The 23,176-nt window shown below is 36.6% G+C and overlaps 1 long non-coding RNA gene across 2 annotated transcripts in view; it reads left to right on the forward strand.

Moving 5' to 3' along the window:
* Positions 1-23,176, forward strand: part of LOC120530217 — a 390,776-nt gene that overhangs the window by 265,044 nt on the left and 102,556 nt on the right. Inside the window, exon 3 of one of the 2 annotated variants that reach the window (XR_005633924.1) lies at positions 18,849-18,940. The exons of the other annotated variant lie outside the window; for it this stretch is intronic. This is a non-coding gene — a long non-coding RNA (uncharacterized LOC120530217). Of the gene's footprint in view, positions 1-18,848; positions 18,941-23,176 lie in introns of those variants that run through there. 2 annotated transcript variants of the gene reach the window in all.

A 23,176-nucleotide genomic window follows, 5' to 3' on the forward strand; every position in this document is an offset into this window, starting at 1 on the left:
TTCTGGATCCAAGGTTCGATGACTGGTTTTTCCAGGGAGGCTGAGGAGTGCGATTCCCCAATAGCTGGAGCACACCCTCCAGTCCCCGTTTTTGAAAAGGGTGACAAACGCCCTGCTCGTAACGAACACTCAACATTGAAAAGTTGTGTCAGCCAAGTCAGCCTAATCCTCTGTCAGCTTCTGGCTTTGCCTTCTTCATAGAGGAGTATTGTATGTTCTTCAAAACAATCTTTAAATGATAGCACTAGTTGGGAGAAATCAATCAAGTTAGTATTTTTGAAATGAACTTTTAACTGTGACTATCTCCAACTACTTCCCTGTGCCACTATTTCCAGGTCTCTGTCATATCAGAATGTCTTTTTTTATAATCTGCCTCATGCAGGTTATAACTTGCACTGATAGCCTCCAGGCCACATTGAACTGGTCCTTGGTCTCCTGCCAGTTAGACTCCTTATTCTTCATTATAGTGCTAGGCACTCTTAACCATTTTGGGTTGCAGGTTCTTTTTCTGGAAGTAGCAGTGTTATACTTGGGAACATCATACTACATGTTGTTAGCCTTAGAGGGCTTTTAGGAAGTCCTCCATGGTCTCTATCACACTTCCAATGCATCTACTGGAATTCACTATATAATTTGTTTTGTGTCCATGTCCAATAAAGAATCTATAACCTAGCCAGTACTACACTGGTCCCATTTCTGTGCCTGGAATTACATTTCCAGCCAGACCAGCTCATCCGCTACATATACTGTACAGTAGGCCCACTATATAAGGGGAGCTAAGGAGGCTTCCCTTCTGCTATAAAGGCAAAATTAATTCTCTGTTGCCTTGATTGAAAGTTTGTACTTTTTTCAGATGGATGTTCCTCTGATAAGATGTTGTGGCTAAGTATGCTGCACAATATCTTTCTAGTTTTGTTAACCAGGATTTTACTGTATATTGCCACACTCAATATACTGTATATTAGTCATTGAGATTCTGATTTATTTACCTTGTTTCTGTATGTAATTGTTTTATCATTTAGTAACTTACTGTGATCATATTAAAGTTGCAAAGTATGTCTAAAAACTTCATGTCTATACTCAGTGAAGAGCACTATATAATGATATATTGAATTGAACGTAACTGTTTACTAAGAGCAAAGCACCATATAGAAAGTGACTGAAAACATCTCATCCTCTCTGTGTAATACCTTCCAATTCTCTCTCTCTAGATTGTAAACTCTCTCTTTGTTTGAACTCCAGTGTTACCATTTTGACAGGTTAGAATATATAACGTTTTACAATTTTATGTGAAGTGGAGGTGTGTAATTATGATTTCAGAAATGTAATAATATGAGTTAATGTGGCATTTTGCATATGTTTATGTTGCCAAGGATAGCTATGTTACACCAAGGTTTCATCTGAGTAACCTTGTGTTACTTTTGTTGATTACTGTTTTATCTCTGTGACCATTCTTGACTTTTCTGAAAATAATATTTCATAAAGTACAGGAAATATAATTCTTTAATGTAGAAAACTGAAGAAATAGGGATTACTCTGCATTATGCAAAATAAAAAAGATTCATCATTTTTATGATATATGCAAGTGCACATTTATAATATCAGGAAATTAATTATACCATAAAACAGGTCATTAACACCTTTTGTACTCATTACCAAGGAATATTAAGGTTTACTCTGAAAAACCACATATTATTCTTGTTGAGTTCTATTTTATCTCTGTCATAGCTCTTCACTTTTCTGATAATACTTTTTAATTAGGAAAATAAAGTGATGTCCTATTTCACTGCTATCCATTGTGTTACAATATAAGCAAAAGAAACAGCAAAATAATAGATTTTTCCTCTGTAAAATATTAAGTAAATGTTTGGATGTAGAATTACTTTAAAGTACAAAGTATGTTATTATCCATTGCTGTATTTTGGAAATCAATGACTCATTAAAATATTTTGATCTCCAATGTATTATTCAACTTAAAATAAATACACAAGATGGATGAAGATTGTGTATGGCATTTTTTTATATTGATTTTACCTTTCAAATTTTTCATTAAGGGTAGTTGTTTTCTTTCATTTTTTCCTTTATATCTGAATTCCCAGAGACTGCTGCTTTAAAATATTGTAAAGCTGAATGCATAAAGAGGACATTCAGTTCTTTCCTGTGGCATAGTGAATTTGACATTCTTCCTCTTTAAAATGTAACATTGACCTTCTTCTTTATCTTACTATTTTATTTTTGATCTGCTTCTTAGCACCACTGCCTTCTCTAGTGGTTAGCAGTCGTTTCCTGTCTAGCAAGCGTATCTGTCTTCCTTTACCAAGTGCCTTTTAAACAAAGCCAATTGTCTACTTGTGTATCAGACACCAGCTCCTTGCATCCAGTCTTGATCATGTGTTTCTTGTGCACATTCTGGATTTCTAGCTTCTGTACAGTATTTTCATGAAATCAAGTACATCATGGCCCCAAAACATCACCAAGATACAACACTTCAACATCAGTCACAATAAGTGCACATACAGCTTTAAAACTATTATTACCTCTACAGTACCGTATTATTACTTAACTGCAGTCTTTTGGCATGTTAGACAGTGCAGTGCATGTATAAAGGTTTACTTAAATATGTCTGATATTATTGTATCTCATATCGTACAGTACATTTGATCTCTCCCCTATAATTATTGAGATAAGTTCATATTGACTTGCACTTGCAGTACTGGAACACAACTCAGACATCAATGAATGGATACATATGTATATATATCATGCAATGATCTTTTTTCTTCATGTCATATAGTATACATCTATCCATCCATCCATTATCCAACCCACTATATCCAACTACAGGGCCATGTGGGTCTGCTGGAGCCAATCCCAGCCAACACAGGATGCAAGGCAGGAAACAAACACCGGGCAGGGCACCAGCCCACCGCAGGGCACTCACACACACACACACCAAGCACACACTAGGGACAATTTAGAATTGCCAATGCACCCAACCTGCACGTCTTTGGACTGTGGGAGGAAACCAGAGCAGCCGGAGGAAACCCACGCAGACACGAGGAGAACATGCAAACTTCACACATGGAGGACCTGGGAAGCGAACCTGGGCCTCCTAACTTTGGAGAATATAACAAACAATGATACTCTCATGTCAATACAACCAATTTAACGTGCATACATCAAACAAAATACTTTATATGCATCTGCTCCGCTAAGAACACTAGTAGTTCAGTTGTGTGTTAGCAATCGATAAATAAAACCTATGTAATGACATATGCGTACAAATTGTAAAACTGCTTAAACATTCAATTGTCGTCAAAATCATGACTAGTGATCATGCAGGAGAAGTCGTATTCCTTCTGTGTATTAAGTTAGATACTGGCAATAATTCATTAAGTAGATTAACATTCATTTTGCATAGACCACAGTTTCCAATAGTTTTATCATTTGCTATAAATATAAGTACGTCTCAGGGCCAGAGTTTTGACCATGTTGTAATATACCCGTGAACCGACAGCAAGTGGCCAGGTGTCGCACCCCCCCTCCCCCCCAAGTGTTTCTGTGTGTGTGTATAATACTGTATATATTCAGTGCCTCCCCTTTTATTGTTGTAAAGTCTCTAAAATAGTCAATATTGTTTTAAATCTGCCCCTGTTTGACTCTGAGGAACCAGCCCTCCCTAATTTTAGAACTGCCTGTAATTTGCTTATTAAAAAAATGGAAACACTAGGATTCCAGACGTCTTGTCATCTCTGCAGTTCACAATGACAATGCATATGGTTCCATTGTTGTCTTTCAGCAGGGTCTTTATGCTTAATGATCTGTTTGATGTCAGAGTTTCTGGAGAATAATCCACTAGAAAGTGTTTTCTGGCCTTCAGCCGTGATAAGCCTGCTGTCCCCTTGTACAGCAGCCACTATGACTTTTTCCTAGGCTGCTGATCCAGACCTTGCTACCAGATGTAATTAAAAACAATTCCTCAGTTTTCTTTACTTTACCAGCTCCAGTGAGAGTGACAGAAGCAATGCATCATTCACTTTAAAGCTTTCAGTTGCTCAGACTAGCATGCGTCACCTGTCTACTGTTTCAATATATGCGTTTACATTACCTATTAGAACGCCTCTCTTCTGTCCAATGATACCTAGAACCTATCAAGAGAGTCCTTTGCTCTTTCTCTTCAATGGGTTTAACCGCTAAGGAAGGGCACCTCCAATAGTGAGCAGCACTGGAGGTAGTAATGTGCCATTGTTTAATGGCAGTAAATACCTGTAAGCATCTAGGGGGCACCGTCTAGTTTGCTTAAGCCAAAGCTTTTTAATTCATGCCTGGTGAACTGTGGAATGATAGGTTTGTGCAGACATCACTGATAATCAGTACTTAAGTGTATGTATGTGTGGATTCTGTATGTGTATATGTCTGTGTGTGTTAAGTTTAGTGTTCAAGAGAGTTGGCCAAACTGTATTGCAGTTATTGAGCTCCAACTACCCTGCAATAATATAGTATAGTAGTAGGGTCAGATATGGTCCATACACACACCTTCCAAATTAACATATTTCTGTCTTGATGGAATTTTGTCAAAATGCATGCAACACAATTTAACACAGAATATACAGTTACAGTTTACATTTTTACAACTCCAAGTGTTTTTATGCATAACAAGCTTTGCTTTCATTCATCACCATTGATATTCCTGCTCAAGCTTATAAATGTGTAAGAAGAGGCTAAAACTGAACCATCTGGCACTTATCAAAGCACTGAAGCAATGGTAGACAGATGACTGGTCTTTTGCTACATTAGATCATCCAGACAAAACAGAGAAAATGTCAATAGAAAAATTCTTTATGGTAGAAGATGACTAAATGATAATAATTTGGAATACTTATTTTTGTTACAGTGTCACCTTTTCTTATGGTGTTATCACTACCAATAACAGATCTTATTAGTAATCTAATCTACTTCATGCAATACTAGCCATGGTACCTGTTAAAGACAGCAAATATTTTTAAATTTAGTTCATCTCCTATCTTTTGCTTTATCTGCATCTTCCGTGCCTTTCCTCCATATTTGCATGTATGAATCTCTCTTAACCAGTGCTCTCTCTGTTGAGCGCATTCCTGTAAAGCCAGCTTCTCAAACACTGTTATTATTTTTGAGGCACCTTTCTCACCTCCTGTCCTCTTTTATAATTTCCATCTTCTAAGGCATCATTCAATATGCCTCATACGCCTTTATTCCTCCTTGTGCATCTCACACTTCCGCTTCCACTTTGGTCAGTTTGACTTTGGTGACATGACAAATCAAATAGCTAAGACCTATACTTGCCTGCAGTTGGCAAGTGGTATTGGCAGAAGGATGTGAAAGGAAAACACAAGTATCTGGAGAATATAATATAAAGACACAAATAAAATGTGAAGAATACACCCAGATAGCCATTTCAATCCCAGCCATAGAATTTGTGAGGGATCGGCACTAACCACTTGGTTGCGAGACATGGACGCTAGTGACCTAAGACAAAGATTGGACTTCTTTGGTACTGTGTCTATTCAGAGAATCCTTGGGTACCACTGGTTTGTGTTGAATGAGCGGTTGCTCAATCAGGTCTGAATGAGGCACATTACCTGCATTGAGAGGTAGTATCAGTTATGGCACTACGGCCATGTGGCGCGATTCCCCAAGGGTGATTCAGCTTTTAGGATCCTCATTGATGAGGACCTGAGCAGCTTGACCAGGCTGCAGCAGATAGATGGTTATTTCCAGAGGGTGGGACTGGACCGCGTGTCTGCCTGGGGGGCTGCCAAACAGAATCCTGAGCTGTTTGTCATGTGGTGAGTGTAGCAACACACTGTACCAGTGCATGCTCCCCAAAATGACTTGACCTGATCTGTGCTTGCTGTGTATAAATATGCTGACATAAGCATTGTCACACTTGTTTATCATTAACATTTCTTCAGAGAAAGTGACATTCCTAAAGTAGGACATTTATTGGTATACAAAAGAGAAATCAAAACTTACTGGTTTCATTGTTTTCAATGAACACGGCTATATCAAAATCTGTAACCTGTCTTCCCTTAACTCATTTAAATAGAATGCCCAACCCACTATTTTCTTCACAAGAAATTTAGTCATATTCTAACAAAGACTAGAACTTCACTTGAAAGCCATTGTTGGTATCTTCCCAACTTCTAGGTCCTTTGTCTCTGCTTGAACCTACAAATCCCAGTGGATTAATTTCAATGCTGGGGGTCAAGCCTAAAGTAATTGTTCCTTGAATAGGACATTTTCTAGACTACATACATTGGCCATCTAAATTAATGATCCCAGCACGCTTTCTTCCATTTATTTGCACCCCCACACAATTAACAAACATGGAGGGCAGGAAAGGTGGAAAAATAAAGAAAGAGAGAGACCGAGAGAGGAAGGGAGAAGCTTGTATCTGGTATTTTAGGGGAAAAGTGGGCTAGCCACCACAATAAAAAGTCAACACCACAAGATGTCTGAGTTAGGCTCAGTGGATCTGCAGGTTTTTATTTCTGCTCACATTTTACTTTGTGCAACTCTCTGTGTTTATCATTCCCTTTTTCAAATAAAGATGACATTTTGTTATTTCCTTGCTCCTTAGTAAGGTGTTGCCATAACAGTACCCTCCTATTATATAGAAATAAAATTAGAATATCATGACAAAGTTGATTTATTTCAGTAATTCCATTCAAAAAGTGAAACTTGTATATTAGATTCATTCATTACACGCAGACTGATGTATTTCAAATGTTTATTTCTTTTAATTTTGATGATTATAACTGACAACTAATGAAAGTCCCAAATTCAGTATCTCAAAATTAGAATATCAATTAAGACCGATGGAAAAAAAGGATTTTTAGAAATGTTGGCCAACTGAAAGGTATGAACATGAAAAGTATGAGCATGCACAGCACTCAATATTTAGTTGGGGCTCCTTTGGCCTGGATTACTGCAGCAATGCGGTGTGGCATGGAGTCGATCAGTCTGTGGCACTGCTCAGGTGTTATGAGAGCCCATGTTGCTCTGATAGTGGCCTTCAGCTCTTCTGAATTGTTGAGTCTGGCGTATTGCATCTTCCTCTTCACAATACCCCATAGATTTTCTATGGGGTTAAGGTCAGGCGAGTTTGCTGGCCAATCAAGAACAGGGATACCATGGTCCTTAAACCAGGTACTGGTAGTTTTTGCACTGTGTCCAGGTGCAAGATCTTGTTGGAAAATGAAATCTGCATCTCCATAAAGTTTGTCAGCAGCAGGAAGCATGAAGTGCTCTAAAACTTTCTGGTAGACAGCTGTGTTGACCTTGGACCTCAGAAAACACAATGGACCAACACCAGCAGATGACATGGCACCCCAAACCATCACAGACCGTGGAAACTTTACACTGAACCTTACACTGGACCAGACTCTGGGATCTTGATTTCCAAAGGAAATGCAAAATTTACATTCATCAGAGAACATAACTTTGGACCACTCAGCAGCAGTTTTGTCTTTAGCCCAGGCGAGACGCTTCTGACGCTGTCTCTTGTTCAAGAGTGGCTTGACACAAGGAATGCGACAGTTGAAACCCATGTCTTGCATACGTCTGTGCGTGGTGGTTCTTGAAGCACTGGCTCCAGCTGCAGTCCACTCTTTGTGAATCTTCCCCACAGTTTTGAATGGGTTTTGTTTCATAATCCTCTCCAGGGTGTGGTTATCCCTATTGATTGTACAATTTTTTCTACCACATCTTGTCCTTCCCTTCGCCTCTCTATTAATGTGCTTGGACACAGAGCTCTGTGAACAGCCAGCCTCTTTAGCAATGACCTTTTGTGTCTTGCCCTCCTTGTGCAAGGTGTCAATGGTCGTCTTTTGGACAACTGTCAAGTCAGCAGTCTTCCCCATGATTGTGTAGCCTACAGAACTAGACTGAGAGACCATTTAAAGGCTTTTGCAGGTGTTTTGAGATAATTAGCTGATTAGAATGTGGCACCAGGTGTCTTCAATATTGAACCTTTTCACAATATTCTAATTTTCCGAGATACTGAATTTGGGACTTTCATTAGTTGTCAGTTATAATCATCAAAATTAAAAGAAATAAACATTAGAAATACAGCAGTCTGTGTGTAATGAATGAATCTAATATACAAGTTTCAGTTTTTGAATGGAATTACTGAAATAAATCAACTTTGTCATGATATTCTAGTTTTATGACCAGCACCTGTATAGAAACTACTCCAGGTTTGTGGAACAGATCATTCAGAGACTTACTGGTTATACACATAGTCTATTTTCTGGCTGACAATAAATACTAGAACTGAATAGAATTTTGTATGTACAGTACAGTACTCTAATTTGCTACAATCTATGCTGTCTCTGACAGCTACATGCTTCACAACCAATAAGGCCACACATTTTTATGGAGCCCTGTAATGAAACGTCACCCTTAAAGACATCAATGTGGCAGAAGCACTACCAGCTGTCCCAATTTTCATTTTCTTGCAGATTTGTCTGATGACTTTATCAAAGGCAATATAAAAGTCAGAATAGGTTACCACTATTACCACTGTTGAGCTGTCAACTATGTAGTTTAAAGACCAGCACCTTAGACACCACCCACACTGTTTCAGTACTGAGTATATTGTTGTTTTATCATATCTACATTTAAGTTACAAATCCACAAATTCCCTTTACATTTGAATTTGTTAGAATTTAGCTAAATAACTTTGCTTATTTCATAGAAAAGATTTAGCTTCAATATATCACTTTCTGAGAAAGCTGGTGTAAACTGAAGTGCTTTGTCTTTTTTCTTTAATGTTAGCTGTATTTATGTAAATAAACTGTTCAGAAGCAATTAAGTGAAAATTCTAAAATGGAAATGATTTTATAAAATGAAAGGAAAATAAATAAAGAGCATTAAGGGAACTCTGAAAGCTATGACAACAGTACATTAATGAATTTGGTTCTTTCTTATGCCTGCTTATCAGCAGCTACAATAGTATGTGTTTTAATGTGGTGACAGAAATGTAATTTTCTGAAAACAAATTTGCTTTTTGCATGTTACTGTATACTGATGTGAATGAAGTTATTAATTATCTATATTACTGTAAATAACGTAAGTGTAAATATTTTTGAATAACATCCTGTGTGTTCACAATATTCTTTAAAGAACTGGTAGATATGATTATAAGTGGTCATAAAAATGAAAAACAAAAACCAGAAAAAAAAAATTTGTACTTCAAAAAAAAGGGTAAGTTCTTAAGATGTTTTACATTGTTGAACACACAGAAGCACTTTAATAATCTTGGATAAACCATTCTGAAGTTTAAAAAAATACGTAAATGTTTAAAGGCAAAACATACAGCAAACTGAGACACAATTAAAAATTCACATATTTCAAATGTACATATACAATTCTGTATAGAATGTTTTTGTAGAATAAACTTTGAGATGACCTCTTTATTAGTGGTAACTGTTTTTATGTAACTGACTGTTCCATCAGTGGCCTGAGGTAAGGCACAGTTTTTGCCACCCCCTATATATAAGCTTACTAGACTTGAATCAATACACTTAATCCACATTTAAAAACGATTAGCATTAAAATACTAAAACACACAAAACTGGCATTTAAAACAATGCAAATGTATAAATTATTTACCAAATCCTACCAACCCTCCCAAGAAACGTTTTATTGTTTTTTGCAATTGCAGAATTGAATGAGTAATGAACCTCAACTTTTTCTCTCATCCTGCATGCTTCTTTAAAAACCTTGGCAATTTCAAAACTCTGTCTTTCAAGCTAAACGGCACCTGCCCTTTTTAACTAAATGCATGCAGTGTAACATAAAAGACATTTAGAAATGACATAAATAGTATACAAAATGACGAAACCGGATGCCAGTATCATGCACTGATGCTATGTAGGTTCAAAATGCACATGTGCCATTTGGATTATTGTTTTGATTAAATATACTGAAATGTAAGAAATGACCAGGACCAGTTAAAATTTATCTTTGAATGCTTAAGGAGGTTAGTGAGTACATATGTAAACCCTTGACACATATTTTATAAAAATCTCTGCACACTGAGTAAATTCCCAAAGACTGGAGGTTAGTTCATATTACCGTCATATCAAAAGGGTGATCTGGCAGATCCAAGTCACTATAGGCCACTAAGCTTAACATGCAACACAGGTAAATGAACGGAAGAAGTTATTAAAGGATAAGTTTGATAATTTTCAAGACAAAATTATTTATTTACAATCATGATTGTAATTTGCTTAATAAGATTGTGTTCTAAAGTGAAGGTTTTTTGTGCAGCTTACAATGGGACTAATGGATACAAGTGTCCATAGTTGGATGAGAAAGCCTAAAACTTACCAAATATGTCCACTTTGAAGCAGCAGGTTTCTCTTAAAGAAAATATGCCTTTTGTAATTACGAGGCCTCCGTCATTGTTGGAATCATTGCAACCAGACAAGGCCCCAGCGCTAAGCTACTGTATATTCTGCTTATTATCCTACTTTTGCCTTGGCAATTCTGTTTTTTCAATAGTTGTGTTCTGTAATGGCTCTTAATTATAGATAGTGTGGGCACTCACATCATTATTCTTTATGGAAAAGAATGTTTCTTGAAAAAACATGTAAAAAGCTTTGCATTTTTTCCTTGATAAATTACATATTTATTAAATCTGATCTTTCTACTGTAAAACATGCAAAACTCTAAACCTCTGACTTTTTTCTTTTACTAAGTATAATAATGATACAAATAGTTATAATGCCATATATACTGTCAAAATGTGTTGTTTGTGTGGTATATCTTGAAGCGCTGTGATATTCACAATTCAGCGTCACAGTCAGGACAATAGTAGCATGATTCCTTGTAGATTTTTTTTTCCAGACTAATCAGATTTTTCACAGCACACTACACATGTGCGATTGACACGAGCGTCACTCTGGATTCAACAGAATCACTGTCCATTTCAATTTCACTGCCTGAAGACAGATTCACTTCATCATCACTACCCATATCACTGTCGGGAGCGTGCAACGCCTGGGTGACTGAAAAACACTTCTAACGAGATGCCATTATGAGGCTAGGAGACTACACGCCTATATCATTTCCTGAGCAACACTTGGCACTAATGCTGTTGGCACTTTTACAGCCCGAGTAATCCTTGTGTTTAGCGATTATGTAAGACACATCTATACAGTTGCCCAAGTGCCGCACGGGTCTAGAGCGAAGGAGTTTAAAGAAATAATTGCATAAATAGACAAATAAGTAAGTAAATAAATAAATATACACACACTTTGGTCTGAATGCACGCTGGAGTGGCTATAAATCAAGAAAATTCTTTTTTTTTTTATATATATATATATATGAGGTGTGTGATTAACTGTTGTGTGCATGTCGATTATGTAGCTTCTAATTGGAAAGTCACCAAAACTGGAATCAAATTCCTTATATGTGTGCATACTTGGCCAATAAATCTGATTCTGATCATTATCTACATCCAGACAGTGTACAGAAGACATTAAGAAGGCTAACACTAAGTAATAGAGTATGATCTGTAGACTACAGGTAAAAGGAGGTTATGCTTAAATTATAGAACGCACAAGTCAGGCCTTAACTGGAGTACTGTGTGCAGTTTCTGTCTTCATATTACAATAAAGACATGGCAGCAGTAGAAAATGTTCAGAGAAAAGCAACTAGACTGATTCTGGGACCGAAAGGAAAATCTATGACAAGGGAATGAAAGAGTTAGACCTGTCCATCCATCCATCCATCCATCCTGTTCCGCTTATCCGAGATCGGGTCGCAGGGGCAGCAGCTTGAGCAGAGATACCCAGACTTCCCTCTCCCTGGCTACTTCTACTAACTCCCGAGGCGTTCCTAGGCCAGCTGAAAGACAGTCCCTCCAGCGTGTCCTGGGTCTTCCCCGGGGCCTCCTTCCAGTTAGATGTGCCCAGAACACATCATCAGGGAGGCGTCCAGGAGGCATCCTGATCAGATGCCTGAGCCACCTCATCTGACTCCTCGATGCGGAGGAGCAGTGGCTCTACTCTGAGCTCCTCCCAGATGGCCGAGCCTCTCACCCTATCTATTCAAGGGAAAGCCCAGACACCCTGTAGAGGAAACTCATTTCAGCCGCTTGTATTCGCAATCTCGTTCTTTCGGTCTCTATCCACAGCTCATGACCATAGGTGAGGGTAGGAATGTAGATCGGCCGGTAAATTGAGAGCTTTGCCTTATGGCTTAGCTCCTTTTTCGCCAAGACAGACCAATGCAGAGCCCGCATCATTGTGGACGCCACACCAATCCGCCTGTTGATCTCCCGATCCATTCTTCCCTCACTCGTGAACAAGACCTTGAGATACCTGAACTTCTCCACTTGGGGCAGGATCTTGCTCCCAACACTGAGATGATGATGTTTTCCTGTTTGCTTCATCAGGCTGTGATCTTTAGCTCTCTCTGGATTGGTTCGCAGCCGAGTGTGAAGTGGCTGGGATGAGAATCAGCACCTCCAAATCCAAGACCATGGTCATTAGCTGGAAAAGGGTGGAGTGCCCTCTCAGGGTTGGGAGCGAGATCCTGCCCCAAGTGGAGGAGTTCAAGTATGGACCTTTTCAGTTTAAGCAAGCTTAGATTAAGAGGGGACAGGATTGAAGTTGCTTTACAATAATTCTGCAACAAAGACATGGTTAGAAATTTGGTAAGGGCAGATTTCACACAAATGTTAGAATGACAGACACATGAAATAAATTACCAATTAGTGTGGCAAAGAGCAGGACTTCATGAACTTTTACACCTTAACTTAATATTTTTTGGACAGTCTTGGTGAATTGGATGTATGAGTTGGTCTGAATGACCTGTTCTTGTCATCATTTTTCTACTGTTCTAAAAAAGTAAAAGATTCTCAGAAGACCTGCAGTGCAAACTGTGTTAAGCAAAAATTTGAAGCTTTTATAATGAATGTATTTTTTACAATTTTTAAAGGCAGTATATAAATAAGGAACTGAATACATATAATTCTCAAGGTTTTTATTTAAATTTACATTTTTTGTATTCCTATTTCATAATGTTGAAAAAATGTATAAAGTTGCATGAAAATGTTGCCCTTACCCAAGGGCCCCATGAGGTAATCACCTTGTTGTTTCACCCCACATGCCAGTTTTATGTGTAGACAATGCCAGATCAAGTGTGTAATTAAAAAGATTTGAGGGAATTTTAATCTGATATTGCAGTGTGCAAGAGGCTTAAAAGGCTCAACGAACTTTATAGTGGACTTTGCAGACAGGATATGGAGAGCTATTGCATATTCTTTGACCAATATACTGCCAAAAAGGCTCTGCACAGTCTGTCCACAAGAGTTCCCATTAAGCAGTTTATGTGTTAAGTTTTTTCCCCCGAATTAATGTATGAAGCAAGTAGGTCGTGTTGTAACTATTTAACCAAATGTCCAAAGGCAAAGATGCTATCAGAACAACAGACCAAGAAAGTGGCACTGACCTTACTTAATGGAACTGTTAGCTGGTTTAAGTGTGCTGGCTGAGCTGTGTTTAAATTACAGGCATTTGACACATTGAATGAGTATTCAAGACTCACTAATGTGCTTGTCTTGCGGTCTTGTATGTATGTTATCATCCAGTTGACGCTTGGAACCTGCTAACTCTATCTAATTTGAAAAGCAGCAGGCAGGCCGTGGTGCTCAACCATAAAGAATGCTGGCAGTCACCTTCAGTTTGCCCTCTGGTGGTCGTTCCAAGTGTCAACTGGATTATAACATGCATATAAAACTGCAAGATCACCCCCTACCCTACCCAGAAGGGGGTGGGTTAGGGTTGATTTCACGCTACAGTATTTTTAGTTGACCAATGATAAACATGTGTGCGAAGTTTCATGAAAATTGCTCTAGCCATTCAGAAGTGATGCTAGACTGTGCAGGGAGACACAGCAAACCTTCTGGCAATGACATGTATTGATGTGCCATCCTGGAGAAGTTGGACTACCTGTGCAACCTCTGTAGGGTCCAGGTATCGCCTCATGCTACCAGTAGTGACACTGACTGTAGCCAAATGCAAAACTAGTGAAGAAACAGTCAGAAAAGATGAGGAGGGAAAAATGTCAGTGGCCTCCACCTGTTAAACCATTCCTGTTTTGGGGGTCATCTCATTGTTGCCCCTCTAGTGCATCTGTTGTTAATTTCATTAACACCACAGCAGCTGAAACTGATTAACAACCCCCTCTGCTACTTAACTGACCAGATTAATATCCCATAAGTTTCATTGACTTTATGCTATACTCTGATTAAAAAGTGTTCCTTTAATTCAGTATATATATATATATATATATATATATATATATATATATATATATATATATATATATATATATATATATATATATATATATATATATATAGATAGATAGATAGATAAGGAGCTTCACTTAAAGGTTAAAATATTTAAACACATATACAGTAAGTTTGTAACCACTGCATTACGTTTTGCAAAGTGATTCATTATATTCAGGAACACAATAAAAAATTGTACTTCATGCTGTAAATAAGAAGCTAAAGACAAATTACTATGACCATTCACATCATATGATAAATTATTGCAACCTGAAATATTTTCCAAGATACATTAAACTAAAAGGCTAAATAAAACAGACTCTGAGGTGATCTGTTTAATTAATTGTGACTAAAAGTTATCAGCAATGTTACAGAACAAGTGCAAGCTTCTAAACATGAAATGTTCAAGACGGTCATGATCTGTATCATTTGCTTTAAAACGTGTAATATGTATTCACAGGAAGCCTTAGCACCCCCATTATTCAGCTGGTAAACCATTAATTTCTATAAAAAATACTTATATGCAAACTGAGCCTTGGAGCCATAAAACGAATAGCTGACTCTCAGATCTGATAAATCAGCATGAAGAATGAAGCCCTCACAGAGGAACACACTGAACAAAAAAGAAATTAATGGTATCAGAATTTTTTTGATTGTCTTCAGCTAATTAGTTTTGCATGTGGTTTTATTTGTACTGTAAACTATAACTTTTTTTTCTTCCAGTCTCCTAAGTAAACTCATTAATATTTTACTTTCAGTGTTTGTTGAATTATTATTAGCCCTCCAAAGCAGCATAAAAGTCAGTTCTAATGAGACTGTGCAATTATTGCAGATCCGCTATAACTGTTCATTCCTAATGTTAGCAGTTGGCCTGGGTCTGTACCCTCCACCCTGGAAAAAGCAATCCAAAAAAAAATGCAGTCTTGTATCTTTAGATACCTAGTAATGCAATACTTTTCTTTCTGCATTTGGACAGCATGCCTGCTTTTTTGATTACTGACAACCAAAGCCTGTCACATAAATGTTTTTTTATTTTCAGTTAGTTTTAGACATAAACTCCATCAAGACAGGTTGAGCGATTCTCTTCATACTGTCAAAGTAATTAAAACTAGTATTACATTATTAAACTAAACTGGTTGGATTTTGAGTTTGCTTCTTGTACCCCTACGTGGTTTTGTGTTAACTTATAGTATATAGTGTATACAGAACGTAATGACACTCTTATAAGCTTTTACATTTTATTTTTAATACTTAATTGAATCATAGTGAATTTAATTTGGCTTTTTTGATATTGGTCCCCAGATTGTCAAAGTAGAAACAGATCTCTGCAAAGTGATCCAAATTAATTACAGATATAAAACACAGACACCATTTGGCCCTTGAATTTGAATCGAAAGGATGGAGAGGATACCGAGGTGTAATGTAGGCTTCAAGTCGAGTCAAGTCAGTAGGCGATCTGATTTAAAAAAATAAAAAAATGCATCTCTGTTTATTGCAGATGATATTATCCACTTATCTTTATCAAACTGTGATTTCTGGCACAATGAGTGTGAAGAAGAAGGTACAGTATGACCTCTGCCTGCAGTATTTCATGTGTGAGCTCCCACGTTTATTAGCTTGGATAGCAAAAATGACCAAAGGGTGATGCATCTTTGTTTGTGATAAATTGTTTGATTTAATCTCGTACTATAGTATGGAATTTCACTTGCTATTTTGGCAAACTTTTTGAAGTCTATGTTCTGACAATGTTGAGTGTATATACTTCACAGAAAGTTACGTTTTTTTTCCACTTTTTCTGAACACATGTTTTTTAGAAACCTATCCATAGAAAGTATATTATGGAACCGGCCATCTAAAGAAATAAATATCTATAATGATTTAATGATGCACCAGTTTCTTTGGCAAAAGAACTGTAGCGCACAATTATTGCTCAAAATATGCAATCAGCCAACCAACATATTAATTACTGATCGCTTGTCAGTTTTATGATTTTGTTAATGTAAGATGCTTGTACATGCAGTGCACTTCTAGACCTCCGCATCTGCCACTAAAGCAAATTCAAGCAATATCTGCAGTGCTAATTTCTTAGACCCATTCAAAGTTCTAGTGCTGCTAAGCCAGCACAGAAATAGAGAAAGTTTAATTTCTGGATATGATGAAAGCAAGAAATTCCTTCACATCTATGGGTGGTACTGTTTGCTATGATAATGAGAAATAAAAAGAAACCAAAAGATGTAAGGTGATCAAACCACACAATTACAATGATCAGAAGCAATTAAAATAAATGCAGACATAAAGAGAATGTGCAAATCCCACATAGTGACCCAGCGACTTTGTGTGTAATTTACTTGGATATTTGTGCACTTCACATTTACGTATTTTACAAATATGTAAACTGTATTGATGTGAAATAATTTTGGGTAGCAGTGCCATGCATTGTACCTGCACTTTGGAAGCTGCTTCCTCCCTGACATAGTGTAAAGCTGGAAAACATTTTCATTTTGTTCAGTTGGTGACAGCTTCCTGAGGCCAATCCTAGTGGTAAAGTCATATTTTAAACAGTTTATCTCCATTTGCTGGTCCATAATACTGCATGAAAGCAGGATTATCAAACGTAAACCTAATATTTTGGTATTTAAAAGCCGAACAATAAATGCATTCAGGATGTCTGAGGAATACGGATAGGTTGTTTCAAATCCAAAGTCATTTTGGCATTAATCAAGATATTAAACAAACAGAATGTTAGTTTATATACAGTAGCAAGATGAGTGTAGTACAAGTCCAAGGAGGTTATGCTCAAGCTTTATAATGGACTGGTGAGGTCTCATCGTGACTACTGTGTGCAGTTTTGGTCTCCAGGCTACAAAAAGGACATAGCAGCGCTATAAAATGTCCAGAGAAGAGCGACTAGGCTGAATCCAGGGCTACAGGAGATGAACTATGAGGAAAGGTTAAAAGAGCTGAGCCTTTTCAGTTCAAGCAAAAAATATTAATAGGAGACATGATTAAAAACTTTAAAATTATGGGGGGAATTAGTACAGTGGATTGAGACTGTTATTTTAAAATGAGTTCATCAAGAACACAAGGGCACAGTTGGAAACTTGTTAAGGGTAAATTTCGCACAAACATTAGGAAGTTTTTCTTTACACAAAGAATGATAGACACTTGGAATAAGTGAGAAGGTAGTGTGGTGGACAGTAAGACTTTGCAAAAATAGACTTCATATTATTTTATAAGAATTAAGTGGATAGAACTGGCGAGCTTTGTTGAGTGAATGGCCTGTTGTCGTGTAGATTGTTCTAATGTTCTATTGTGGGTTTGTATTGAGTAATAGTTGACACATTTGGCAAACATAAAAAATACCATCAAGATAAAGCCGGATGGGATGGTATGGACATATTTTAACCTTTCGTCAGCCTCTCACTGAATATTGTAACACAAAATCACTTTAGCTTTTAATAAATATTTATTAAAATAGCTCATCTGTCAAACCTAATGTGCTTTGAGCAATCTTAGTCTTAAAATCAAATTAAAAAATCCATCCATTAATTTTGTGAATGCCATTAGGTGGTGCAGCACTTAGAGCCTATTTTGGCATTAGTCAGTGCTAGACAACAACCAATCAGTGCAGTCCCCACCCATCTTTAAGCAAACTCGCACACCTTTACTGTTTCATCACTCACAATCTGACAGTCCCGTCTAAGGTGCATATCTTTGGTTTGTGTGATGAAACCAAATACCTCATAATGAAAAATGTCCAAATTTCACACAAACAATGCTAAGTTTGAGGTAAGAGTATAATGTTGTGTGTCAGGAATGATGAAAACAATAATGGTAATAATTATAGGGGAATACTGCCATAAATAAATAAAATAATTTTTTGAAATAATATGCTTAATTTATATATCTATTTACTAATAATTATTTCTGTCATGGTGTATAATATACATCAGTATTTATATTCATAAACTGAAAAATCTACATGTTAAAATAAATTAAATATAAAAGTTTAACTTCATCTTTATATAAGCTGAATATGACTTTTTTAACATCTTCCAATTTTCTGAATAATTTTGATTGAATCTTGTTCCACCAATAATGAGTTCATGAATGAATAACACATTTTATTAGCACATCCTTTTAAGAAGAATAGCATGCTTAAACTGATGAATGCTTATATAAGTCTATTAACTGCCTGTCATACATAGCCTGATAACTCTGTTTTAACAGACAGGAAATGCTAATTATATCTTATCTTTGTAAAGTCACTGGCATGCTAATATGACTTCAGTTCATCTAGAGTGGAGACAAAAAAATGACTTAATAAAAAGCAAAAGCATGTGCCACTTTAATAAATTATAATTCATGTCAAAGTGGCATTTCTGCTTTTTTTTAAGAAAAATATACTCCCTGTCCATTTTTAATCTCAACACAAATTAATTCTCTTGCCTTCTTAAATTTCATAAACCTATTATGTTCTTTTTCTCACATCTCTACTTAGGTTGGAGCAAGTACAGTATAGAATGAAACAGATATGGTCACGTGCAATGCACCGCTTCCAAACAGATGGAAAACGATTGCTGCACACCATTCATTAGGCAAGTCCTTTGCTTATTTTTAAAGATATCTGGAAGAGGATATATAAAAAGCTAATTATAAATCTCACATTTTTAAATCATTGATCCAACAGTAGAACAGCTCTAAGTCATACAGTATTTTCACATCTGTTATGTAAGGATGCCAGTTTAGTCATTTTTGCCCAGTTCTGGATAGATCTCAGATTTTCCTGCACCCTTCTTAAAGTGGCTGCAACAAGTGTGTAATTCAGCTACTTGATAAAAAATAATTGGCAGCATTTTACCTTTTCAAGTTCACCTCTATTGCTAGTAAATCAGCTCAGATGGAGACTCCCTGGAGATCAGAAATCTTCACCTAGCATCTTGAGAACAGTATGAGTGTTCTTAATAACAGGCTAAGATTTTCACACTCAGGCTGAAAGCCAGAATTTTCATGTTAATGATTGACAAGTCATGTTCTTATCTCTCTTTACTTTTAGCAGTTTATAGCATCTTCTAGTGAGATATAAATTTGATTAATCATTTTGGCCAGCCTAATATCTCTTAATACAGCATTTAGGGAAATAAATGCATTGAGATGAAGAATGACCCATTCTGATTAAAATCTATTGACAAGGTCAAAACGGTTGTTCAAAATTTTAACTATAAAAGAAACTTTATTGTGCCCATCTCTGCTGTGACTGGCAAGAAATGCTTGACTAGCTTCTAAGCTATATATAGAGACCACAGAGTACAGCGGATTCCAAAAGTATTCAGACCCCTTCACTTTCTGCACACTTTACTGTATTATATATTTAATTTTAAATGGATAAATGTGACATCTTTCCCCATCAATCTTCATTCAATAACCCATGATCAAAAACTGAAAACATTGTTTCCAAAAAGGTTTGCAAAAAAAAAAATTCAAATATTCAGACCTTTGTGCTATGACACTCAAAATTATGGTCAGATTCATCCTGTTTGCATTAATTATCCTTGAGGTGCATCTAGAACTTAGAGTTTAAATCAGTCTGTGGAAAACTAAATTAATCAGACAAGGTTTAGAAATGAGCACATCCAGTATAGAAGGTCCCATTCACGTTACATGTCATAACAAAAAACAAGCCATAAAGTCTAAAACTCTTCGTAGACGTCCATGATCAAATTGTGGTATTAAACCATTTCTAAAGTTTAAGTGTTCTCATGGTGGCCTCAATAATTGCTAAATGGAAGAAGTTTGGATTCAACAGGACCCTTCCTCCAGTTGGTAAGAAGGCCTTGGTCAGTGAGGTGACTAAGAACCCAGTGAGCACTCTAACATTGCTTCAAATGTCCTCTGAATAGCAGAGAACCTGTTGGAAGGATGACCATCTTAGCAGCACTCCCAATGGAAGGCACTCTAGAGCAAAAGGCATATGACAATCCACCTGGACTCTGAGAGGGTATGGAAAAATGATTCTCTGGTCTGATGAAAATAAAATTAAACTCTAAGCAGTATGTCTAGCAAAGACCAGGCACTACTCATGACCTGACTAATACCATCCCCAAGGTAGAGCAAGGTGATGGCAGCATCATGCTAATGGGGTGCTTTTCAGTGGCAGGGACAGGGAGAATAGTCAGAATTGAAGGAAGGATTAATCCAAACAAATACAGAGACGTCCTCAAAGAAAACCTGCTTCAGAATGCATGCAACCACAAACCTGGCTGGCAGTTCAGCCTTCAACACAACAATGACACAAAGCATACAGCCAAGACAATGGTGGTTTTTAATTATTTTTAACTTTTTAAGAAAATTCTCATATTTTAGATTGCTTGGGTGTGTTTTTTAAAGCCAAAAAAATTAATCAAATTATTTCCTTTAATAGTTTGTAGGAGCCACTATAGAAAATCCAGATGTTGACAGAATGCCAATCAACTGCAGGGAACACTCATTCACACATTCAAGCTATGTCATATTTACGTAAACTCACCAATTACTCTAACATACAAATAATCTTGACTATGATAAGAAACAGTTGTACCTGAAGAAAATCAATTTGGACACCAGAGGAGTGTACAATCACTGTCCCAACTGTAACCTGGCTATGATTTGAGATAATCATTGAACCTCACTATTCCCTGAGTACATAAAATCCATCTAGGGTTGTTGGAAGCTAATGCTTATTCTGACAGGTTTAAGGGAGCCAACCATGGGTGTAGTGACAGGCCATTGTAAGACGCATTCACCCATTCACTTACACTTCACTCATTCAACTCAGAATTGCCAACCTACGTATGTAGTCTGCATATACTTGGAATGTGGATGAAAGCAAATGTGCTCAATTCTGGCAACACTGGAAGAATGTGCAAATTTCATACATGTTCAGACAAAGTGGGAACTTTTGATTATTGAGGGAGAAGACCGAACAAATGAGTTATTCTGCTGCCATGAATATTTACATTTAATCACTTAATGCAAATAAGGACTATAATAATTCCAAGTAAGGCAAGAACCAGGAACACTGACTCGGACACAGTTAGTGCATTTATTTTTATTTATGTATAAGTCATAAATGTCTGCATATACATTTTTAAAATCTTTTTATCCTCCCATTTGAAAATGTTCTTTCTGCTCCTTGTGTTTGTGTTAAAATCAATGTACAAAGCACTTTGAGATATACAGTAGCCGATGCTTCTGACTTTATGATTTTGTGTATCATAGAAAGAAGAGAATTGATGAAGACTTCATTTTTATCTGATCCCTTCTTAGTGTTAATTTTGAAAGAGACAGTTTGTAGAAGTTTAGGAGAGAATGGTAACATTTTAGGTACTGCAAATACACATCTATTACTCATTAACTCGTATGTAATAAGACCTTAACATGCACTTCTTTGGATCTTCATAACACTTATAAAACATCACTTGACAGGTTATTCATCCCTGTGCAGTGTGGAATATTGACTGGATGGTAAAATTACTTGTTAATATGAATGATTCACAGGTCTTATACTAAACATGTAATATCAAGAGAAATGTGTCTAAGTTAAGCCACCTCAGAGCCTCCCAAAGTGATGTTTTGTTAGTAGGTCCCATTGCAGAGACGAATAAACATTTTACAGAGGCTTTGTAAGTGCTATGAAGACACAAATACGTGTTTGTTAAGGTCTTGTTACATAGTAATAAATTAGTAACAGATGAATTTTTGCAGTACCTAAACTAAAGTGTTACTGTGAAAACTACTTTCATCCCAACTATTTAAGATCTGCTGACTTTCTGTTGATGGCACAGGGCCAGTGTACCACCATCTTTAAAGCTGTTTGACTCTCTAGAACTAAAAGAAAGAGAAATGTCATTGAAGAATGCCATGAAAATGCTCTAGGAGAACAGGCGGTAATTCCCTTATACTAGGGCATGAGATTGGCTGGACATCTCTAACTGCAGGGAGTTACTCTGACCTGATATTTAATTTATAATTATTTCATTTTATTTAATTAATTTCTCCGTCCCTGTTCTTAGTGTGGATTGGGTTTTAAAGTTCACCTCTTACAAAGACATCAAAGTCAGTGGAGGAGCTGAACAAAGTGTTCCTGGCAATTAGAGACACCAGGATCTGTAGAAAGAGATGTGAAAAGAAAAAGTGTTTGGTGGTAGCTTGTCAATAGATGTATTAGTCACCTCACCTGGGTCTGAATTCAGTGCTGAGTTATTAACCCGTTTGAGACATTTCCTTTTTTTTTTTTTGTATTCTGCTTTTAATTACCAATCCATGTGGGCTTTTAATTAAAATTGCTTTGGTTTGCTTATATTCGTTTAAAGTTTTTCTATCTATACATTAAAATATGTAACTAAAAACTACAAATGATAGGAATAATAAGCAAATCCTAGAAGATTAACGAGTATACAAAATAGTAGAAAACAATAAGATTCTCCAGAAATGCCACTGAATCCAGCAATGCTGTTTAACACCTGGAAGCTGTAATTGATTCTGTCGCAGGATCACGTCAATAGCATTTTTCATTTATCATTAATATTTTTTGTTTGTACAGTACAAAGAAAAGAGGGCTCATCAATATGTATACAAGTCCTGGAGTCATTCATGATTTTTGCAGACTTCAAAGTGAGCTTTAAATCTTTCAAACAAAAATTCTGCTGAATATTTAATTTGACAATGTGCAGTATAAATTAAGACCACAATAAAAGGAATACCATTTTCTAAACAGAACTTTATGAAATAAAGCAATTGGGACATATAATACAACTTGTAAAGCAAAGTAATTTTTTAAATCAAAGTTTA

This window comes from Polypterus senegalus, chromosome 5 (assembly GCF_016835505.1).
Source record: "Polypterus senegalus isolate Bchr_013 chromosome 5, ASM1683550v1, whole genome shotgun sequence".
In the NCBI taxonomy this organism is placed as follows: Eukaryota; Metazoa; Chordata; class Cladistia; order Polypteriformes; family Polypteridae; genus Polypterus; species Polypterus senegalus.